An 8,391-nucleotide genomic window follows, 5' to 3' on the forward strand; every position below is an offset into this window, starting at 1 on the left:
CAGGTCAAGAGATCCTTCCTCTCCAGTCAGAGCTGATGATGCCATACCTGGAGTGCGGCGCCCAGTTCTGGTCCTCTGCCCCCAGTCAAGAGAGATTTAGACATATGGAAGAGTCCAGTGTAGAGTCAGCAAGATGATGAATGGACCAGAACATCTCTCATATGAGGAAGGGCTGGCAGAAATGGCACTCTTTTACCTGGAAAGGAGGAGGATTGGGGGGATCTTACCAATGTGCATGAATACTTAAAGAGAACGCAAACATGACAGAGCCAAGCTCCAGGAAAGGAAGCAATGGGCACAAATGGAAATGCAGAAAGCTCTCTGAATATCAGGAAATATTTTTACTGTGCAGGTGATGGAGCACTGCCACAGGCAGCCCAGAGAAGCTGTGGAGTCTCTTCCTTGGAGATACTTAGAAGCTAACCAGCCTTGCTTGAATCCCACAAGGGATGGATCAGGTGACATAGAGAAGTCCCTATCAACTTCAACTGTTCAGTGATCCTGAGAATATAAAACCCTCATACCTTTAGAGTTAAATTGAGCAGACATTCACAAAAAAAAAAAAAAAAAAAAAAAAGAAAATCACCGAAGTTGTGTGAAAGTAATTTTATCTTTACCTCATATCAATTCAGCTATTTCAGAGGAGCTAAAACAAGAAAGATATGACCCTGTTCTTATTCTTGTAAATATGATGAGCAACAGGACTGAAACAGACAGCCCCTAATTACCGTTGGACTTGATGAGCACTTGACATAAATTTAACCTACAAAAACATCATCTTAAATTGTGAAAGAGGTAGGAGACTAATGGGCTTAATGGAAAATCTCCCTGCTACAGGTTGTAAGCTCAAAGCTACATGAAAAATACAGCAACAGAAACCCTCCATATTTGCAATTACAATTAATTGCAAATATGCAATTAATCCTGATACAGGCATGCTTTTGTTTTATATTGTTGTTACCACTAGCCTTTGCAATGCATGAACAGAAAGGCTAGCTGAAAAAAGGAAAAAAAAAAAAAACGTTACAAAATAATTTTTGTCCATACAAAAAATATCTTCAATACACACTGATTAAAGACCTAGACTCCTTGCTATGTTTCTAGCTGCGCAGAATAAGTCCTGAGAAAGTCTCTAGTTTCTCAGAAGTCTCTGCCCACCACTATCTTTCAGCATCAATAGTATTCTGCCACATGTAACCTCTCCCCCAAGTTAGTCAGCAAGAGCTCTTACACCACAGCAACTCTGTGAAGTGCCAATCTGATCTAAGAACAGGTATCTCAGGAAGCAAACAGCTGTGTATGTCTCTCAACCCTCCTTGTTTTTTGACCACTGCTGAAGGTTATAGCAAGTCATTTTCTCATTCTTCCCCCTCTCTCCTCCTCCCTCACTCATTAACTTTTGCACTAATTTCATAAAAACATAAGGAACTTACACTACCAAAAACATGTCTTCCTAGCTATTGCAATCTGTAGCCAAGCCAGTTAACAGCCAGTCTGTGGTTCTATTTTCTCTAAATAACCTGAGTAACTGTACTTCAAAAAACCTAAAACAAATTTCATTTTCACACTTTCAAGTAGGAGTATCAGAAGCAGGAGCTTCATTGTTTTTAACATGCTGCTTAAGATTTGAATAAATTTAACATGGCTTCTGAGCTTCTTTTATTCTGAGCAAAAAGGAATGGGAAAAAGAGGGGTGTGAAAAAGAAACTTGGATGTGGGCAACTAACTTGTCAGTTGAAAGGATATATTTATAACTTCATTTTTTTTCTCTTAATAGCTAAAAGCAGTAAAACATACTATCAATTCACTTGAAGTAAGAGATTTAAGAATGCTACTCAGGCGAATTTCCTGTTGATTACACCACTTGTAATTAGAGCAGTACACATTCATAAACAGTGTGTATTTACTGATAAACTACACTTTTGTGGTTCTTTATTTGAAAGCCAGGCCCAGTATCATCACATTCGGGGAAAGTAATACTGCAGACCAACACAATGAGTCAGCAACCATGAAAACAACATATTCTGCCATCCAACAAAGATTGCATTTTAGATTCAAGTCCTGGAATCACTGGTAGATCACCTCTATACCACCTTCCCCCTGCCGCATGCTGCTGCACAGCTCCAGGACTGACTTAACAGTTGTCAGCCCAGCTTGTTTCAGAAGGAAGAAGGAATTCATGTGTAAAGTACCCTGGGTCTTGGAAACACAGAAGCATGTGCTGGAGAAGCTTAGTGCCTGGATGGCTGACTTCAGCAGTGAGAAAAGGAAGCTGCTCAACTAACTGGAACTAAAAGAAGAAAACTGAAATTTCTTTATCTTCTATTTATTCTCAAAGTAACTTTTATGTAATTCAGCTCGTGCATCTCATTGTACCTACATTTCTGCAGGAGCTTTGCAGGCCTTACTTCCACTTTTTAGCAAGATACAGAGTGGGGAGAGCTCATAAAAGCATCCAAACTGTACACAGAACACATCTTCCAAATTAGGTGGTGTTTGGGGCATTATGAAATGCAATTAGAATGGAAGGGTCACTCACACAAAACACTTGACTTCTCAAAGTTTTCTGTAGGATTTTTCTGGTGGTGGTGTTTTTTTTGTTTGTTCGTTCTTACGTACTGTTAAAAAGAAGACAGTCCAAATGCTGCTGAAGCTTGTTCACACACAAAAACCTGGTAGGGCTGAGTATAACCCACTTCTATTGCTGCTATAAGAATAAGCAACAGTATTAGAAAACAAAACTAATTCTGTGATACAACATTAACACTATAAGATGTACAGTGGAAGAAAAACAGAAAAATAAGCTAACATGACATCATAATTCAGAATTTAGATCCATGAAGAGTTCTGAATCACAGAATTTACCAAAGCATGAAAAGACAGACAGGAGACTCAGGAGGAAAAACACTAGGTTTCCCTCTTCAGTGAATCTGTTGATATGAACAATAAAAATAAAAAAACAACAACAACAAAAGCCATTTGCAATAATCTACAGTATCAGGCAGAAAACACTGTACCTCCCAAAAAACCAAATTAGTTTCACTTCTATAGGTTTGATGATCAAAGGAACAGATGATTTATAACATCTGGACATCATGTCAAGAAAGCAGTTACTTTCTTTCTTTTCCAGCCTCCAGATGACTATTGTTTCACTTAGTTCAGGATAGGCAACACTAATAAATTCTATCCTACATATCAAAATATGGATCAAATGCATTTTCTTTTTCCATAGAACATGAAAGTTGTTTCACTTCATTTCTCTCCTGCTCCCATCCAGTCAATGTTTCGCTTTGATGGCCTCATTACACACTTCTTTTCTAAAGAGCATAACTTAGCATTTTTCCTCTTTCCCACCCTTGGACCAAAAAAAAAAAAAAAAAAAATAATTACAGAGACTGTTCCCCATCATAAAAGAAAAAAAAGAGACGTTTGTGCTACACGTGATGGAGCTTGTGGAAAGTACAATAAAGGAAAACTATTGTAAACCACATGCTGCTCAGGAAGAGATTTCTTTGTCACAATCATACAGTAAAAACACATGAATACAGAGCATCACTTCCAGAAAATGAGGGGAAACACACCTATAACCAGTTTTCCTTTCTTCTATAATCTCTCTTTGAAACTATTACGCAAAGCTGGTGGGAAATAGTGGGACTGACCGACAGGATACAATAATGTAAAGTGATTTGATTACTCTGAAGCAGAGCCTTTTCATTAAGTTTTTAGTTTACAACACAGGATCTATTAGAAGAAGGTTCATTACACATTTTTTGTATCAAATGGACCGAAGGTTCATCCTATCAGATGCACCCTCACATTTATAAATATTACGTAATTCCCCTTTTCTTTACATACATTACACATGAATATGTATAAGCCTCTCTAACATCCAATCATTTAGTACAAGTGTATTTTAATCTATGCCTTTTTTTATACTTAAGTAATCAGGTATGCAGCAGTCTTTCATATACATACTGTATATTTCAACATTAGTCATTTGTATTCATATAATTGAGAAGGAGTGAGCGCCTAGCAATTGCTTCTGAAGAACCAAGCTTCTTTGAAATGTATTTACAGATGGTTTTCTCACCTCCTTGGGAATGCTAAGTACTATCAGTGCAGCAATAAAAAAAAAAAATACTCAACTATAAGAGCTCTGATTCTATTGTAATACAGTGCTATTTCTGTTAAATAATGAAACGGAAGCGGGGGGGGGGGGACACTAAAAGAGTAATGCTGTTCCCATAGAAGCAGGTTAGGATTTTTGTTTGTTTGTTTTTGGGAGGGGGGAAGAGGTGGAAAGAAGGAGAAGAGCTGGGTAGCATCTTAGTCATCTGAATGACAGATCTGATGAAATATTGAAGAGCCATGAATCCTGCTAGGTGAGACACTTACTTTAGTCATCTGAAAGCCAGGTAGCACCTCCATCCCCAGAAGTAATAGCCCACAATAACTCACTTATGACTGGCACTCTGTGCCAGAATTAATGTTTCACACTATATATTCCATACATTCCACGGCATTCTTTTTTTTTTTTTTTTCCTAAGGGGTGGGAGGGGCAGGGGCATGAAAGCAGCATTCCAAATGTTAATGAGAAGTAAATAGCAGAACTTCATGTAAGAAAGTGATGCACAAATCCTCAATTTCCATTCTACCTTCTGCTTCCACTAAAAGCAGCAGAAGCAGCTTTTTAACTTACATATTCATCATTCCAGGGCTGGCTGAAATGCACAGAAAAAACTAGACAAGAATTATGGAAATATGGATTTTTCTATTGAAGATACTACATGAGCTTCATTTCTTGCCTATTCTTGATTCTCAATATTTTTGCTGTTTTAATAACCAAACCCCCCCCCCCCCCCGCCGAAAAAAAAAAAACAAGTAAGAAATCTTTCCTAGGAATTCTAATACCTTAAAAATGAGAGGAGCCTTCTAGTGCTATTCAACTAATGCTTTCCAGAGCAACAGATCATTATTTTGCAAGCATTTTTGCTGTGCAAATAGCAGGCGGGGGGGGAAGAAAAAGATAAAGCAAAAAGAGGATACAAACCATAAGCACAAAATTTACAAATACCGTGCTGCATGCCACCTGCTACTCATGTTTATATATTTTTTCCAAGCCTAAACAAACAAGCACAACCAGCCTAGGAGACAGAAGGGATAGACAAATCCCCAGACTTACCGTTTGTATTGTCCCTCTGCAAAGTTCTCCAAAAGAAATGTAAATTCCTTTAGCTGTACTTCATTCTTCTCTCTTTTCTCGAGTCACACAGAAGCAAAATAATCAGTGTTCAGAGGTTCCATTTACTGCTCTACCATCCTCAGCAAAATGCATCTAGAGACTATGCCAAAAGTAAGCCCAGAACTCGGAGGCAATTGGAAGAGGAAGCGTGGGGGGTTGCCGAAGGACCAGATTGTGAAATGCAGCAGCTCAAGCGCAGAAATATTCTACTGTACAATATACCTGGCTTCTTGCTCACCAAAAAACTGTAGTGCAAACTGTCAGTAGTAGCCTCCAATAGCTGCTGTGCGTGCTGCAGATGGTACGTCTCACTGTTACCTTCCCAGATGGGTAGAGGATTCAGAGAGCAGCAAAACCAGGGGGTCGCCTCCAAACCAGGTGGATTGCCAGCCACTCATTCGCTCAGTCCTATTAATCAAGACAAGAACAGCTCAGTCACCAGAGGTATCTCCTTCCAGGGTGCACAGGATTATGGCAAGGTTATTAATCTTGCTTTGCTGCATCTCCCCCACCCCCTACATTCAGCAGCCTGCACTGAGATGATTGCCAGCTCTGTCTCTGTCCCTGTTCTACTGCATTTTGCTCAGCCCTCTGTTGCTGCAAGTGAAACACAGAGGAGGGAGGAATACTAATAAGGTGGTTAGCTACAGTTTCTTTAAGGCATTCTACATACTGCCTGTGCATGTGTATGCACACATTTTCTGGGGGGCAATCTGGGTTTCTTTGTGGCTGAAATAGGACCTGTTTCTACATCAAAGTCTGAATTAATCTGGATTATCACTTAATGAATATCAGAGCCAGCAATTGTGTTTTACTTAGGATAAGAGGAGGGTACTAAATGCCCTAGAAGATTAGGAAGGCAGTAGTGGTTAGTGGAGGGAGGCAGGGGTTTGTACAGAAGCCACACCATGCTCTGAATGTGTTCGGAAGCGTTTTAGGCACTGTTTTAGAACTCATTCTTATACCCTGTACCAGCTGGAATATTAAAATCAGCACTATAACATCCCTATATAGATTCGGCAGCAATATGCAAAGTCAAGTAAATATTTTTAGAAAAGAAAGGATTTCTGGCAGGAAAGGAAAAATTTAGGAAGTTGGCTGAGACAGACATCCAGCACCGCATTTGTGAAGGTGCTTGAAATTCTTTACTAAGAGCTGTTCTTCTCACTCATGAAATGAATTTAGAGTTCTCAGTCCAGTAACTAAACAAAGTTTCCAAGCATTCCTGAGTAGCTAGCCAGCATTGGTACACTAGCTTGGGAATTGCCGAGGCAGGTAGAAGTCTGAGTTGTAAAATCACTCCTGTGAAATCCAAAGGCAGTCATGTTGCCTTTGCACTCCCACAGGTATTCCAGACCTTCCCCACCAGGTTCAGAAAGCAAGGGAATCCGCAATCCTATTTATTTATTTATTTAGCTGCAAGCAACACTTTCACACTCTCTCAGGTATCTGATAGCAAACATTTTTCAGAAGCAGTTTGGGTATTTTTAAAAACCACAGTAAGTTACAACTGTGTGAGTTTGGTACCTGTTTAGAATTACAGTTCATCAGTCTGAACAACAAAATACAGTTCATGCAGCTCCCTGTTGAATGAGCTACGTGAAATAAGTTTAGTGTTTCATTCTACAAAAAGAGCTACCACAGCATGATCTAGCATAAACAGTGCTTGAACAAGCACAGGGATGGAAATGCCAGAATAATTTTAGGCAGCCCGTCTATAGGCTAACTGGAAAAGAGCCTGGATATACTGCCTATGGCACTATTACTGTTACTTTAGCACAGAAGACTGCAATTTAATATGGCACTGTTACCACAATATTTAATATTAACACCAAACAAGAGCCTTCTGCTGGTAAGCAGACCCCGCAGTTTTGACAGCCAGCAAACTTAAAAACCACACAGCACAAAAAGGCTGCATCTCCGTGGTATCTGGAAAGGGGAATATAGGGCACTGTAGGGAACCGTTTCAGAAGATGGAAGACCAGCTCTGTTCCACTAATCACATGCATTCACTTGGGCTTTTGTGCACTCTTCCAGCTTAACTTGCAGTACAATTTAAATCTAAAATGATTTATTTATTTGAAAGTCCACAGAACTAACAGGAAATGTAAATTTTAACTATTTTCCACTTTTGCTGCACTCATTTTCTTTTCTCCTTCACAAGTCCTTCTCCTTCTAATCCCAATGCTGCATGACACCTTTTTGTTTAAGTGCCATCAGTCAAGAAACAGTATTCTCATTCACCCACAGTTATAACTGAGCCTATCTGCATAAGAAGATGAACAACCCTAGGAGCTTGGACTGAAGACCCATCTAGCTAAAATTTTAACTGTGTTAGTCACAGTCACAGATAAACATAAGATTAAGGGAGGCATATTTCCCCAGTACACTGCCCCGATCTTTAATTATCTGCGCCATAAGGAGTTGCGAAGTCAAAAACAAGAACACCTCTCTTGGGTATGCTGCTCACAGCTTCTTAGGCTTCTGTCACATCCTTTCTGAGCTTTTTCTTTATGCTGGGAGGCTCTTACAGATTTAATTGTCCTTCGTATTGAAGTTGCTCTTGTTTAAGCAATCTTGTCACAAAGCTTTTTCACCTGATGAGGTGCTCAAAATGCCACAGGCACACCACAGACTTGCAATGCTACTTTGGTACTTTGTTTTGCGAACAGACCATCCGGAACACTTCCAAATGAAGCTTTTGCTTTCTAAGAAAACAGCATGAATGATTTGGCTATTCTCAAAATACTAACTTCAGCATTTAGAACACTTATAAGTAGTTGATTAAGTTTTCATAAGAAAGATCTCATATCCAGACCAAAGTCCACTGGAGGCAGTCTTTTCTAAATGCAGTCAGAGAGTCCCGGGGGCACTTAAAAAAAAACTTACAGGAATAATTCAACCAATTAACACATATATACAATCTCTGGGATCTGAACCATAGCAAAAAGAATAAAATTCACTTACATTTAATTTGTATGCTGCAGATTATATTTTAAGAAAATGGGACAACAAAAGTATTATGCAAGATTAAGTTACTGTTAACAATATCCTCCAAATACTGCTCATCATAAACCCAAAGGTAGAGGTAAAAATCTCTGTTCTACTTCATCTGTGGTCACATCTGTGTTAAAACTACACCACCTGCT

At 39.2% G+C, this 8,391-nt stretch overlaps 1 protein-coding gene across 4 annotated transcripts in view; it reads right to left on the bottom strand.

Annotated features, from left to right (window-relative positions):
• Window positions 1–5,818, bottom strand: part of LRRC4C (leucine rich repeat containing 4C) — a 453,808-nt gene extending 447,990 nt beyond the window's left edge. For 3 of the 4 annotated variants that reach the window (XM_042814665.1, XM_042814663.1, XM_042814666.1), the window contains exon 1: window positions 5,183–5,725. The gene's annotated coding sequence lies outside the window, so the exon portion shown is untranslated. Of the gene's footprint in view, window positions 1–5,182; window positions 5,726–5,761 lie in introns of those variants that run through there. The other variant, XM_042814664.1, reaches the window with a different exon arrangement.
• Window positions 5,819–8,391: the final 2,573 nt, after the last annotated feature.

The sequence above is a fragment of the Centrocercus urophasianus genome, unplaced genomic scaffold, assembly GCF_019232065.1.
Source record: "Centrocercus urophasianus isolate 14NV4802_14NV808 unplaced genomic scaffold, USGS_Curo_1.0 seq_14, whole genome shotgun sequence".
Lineage (NCBI taxonomy): Eukaryota > Metazoa > Chordata > Aves > Galliformes > Phasianidae > Centrocercus > Centrocercus urophasianus.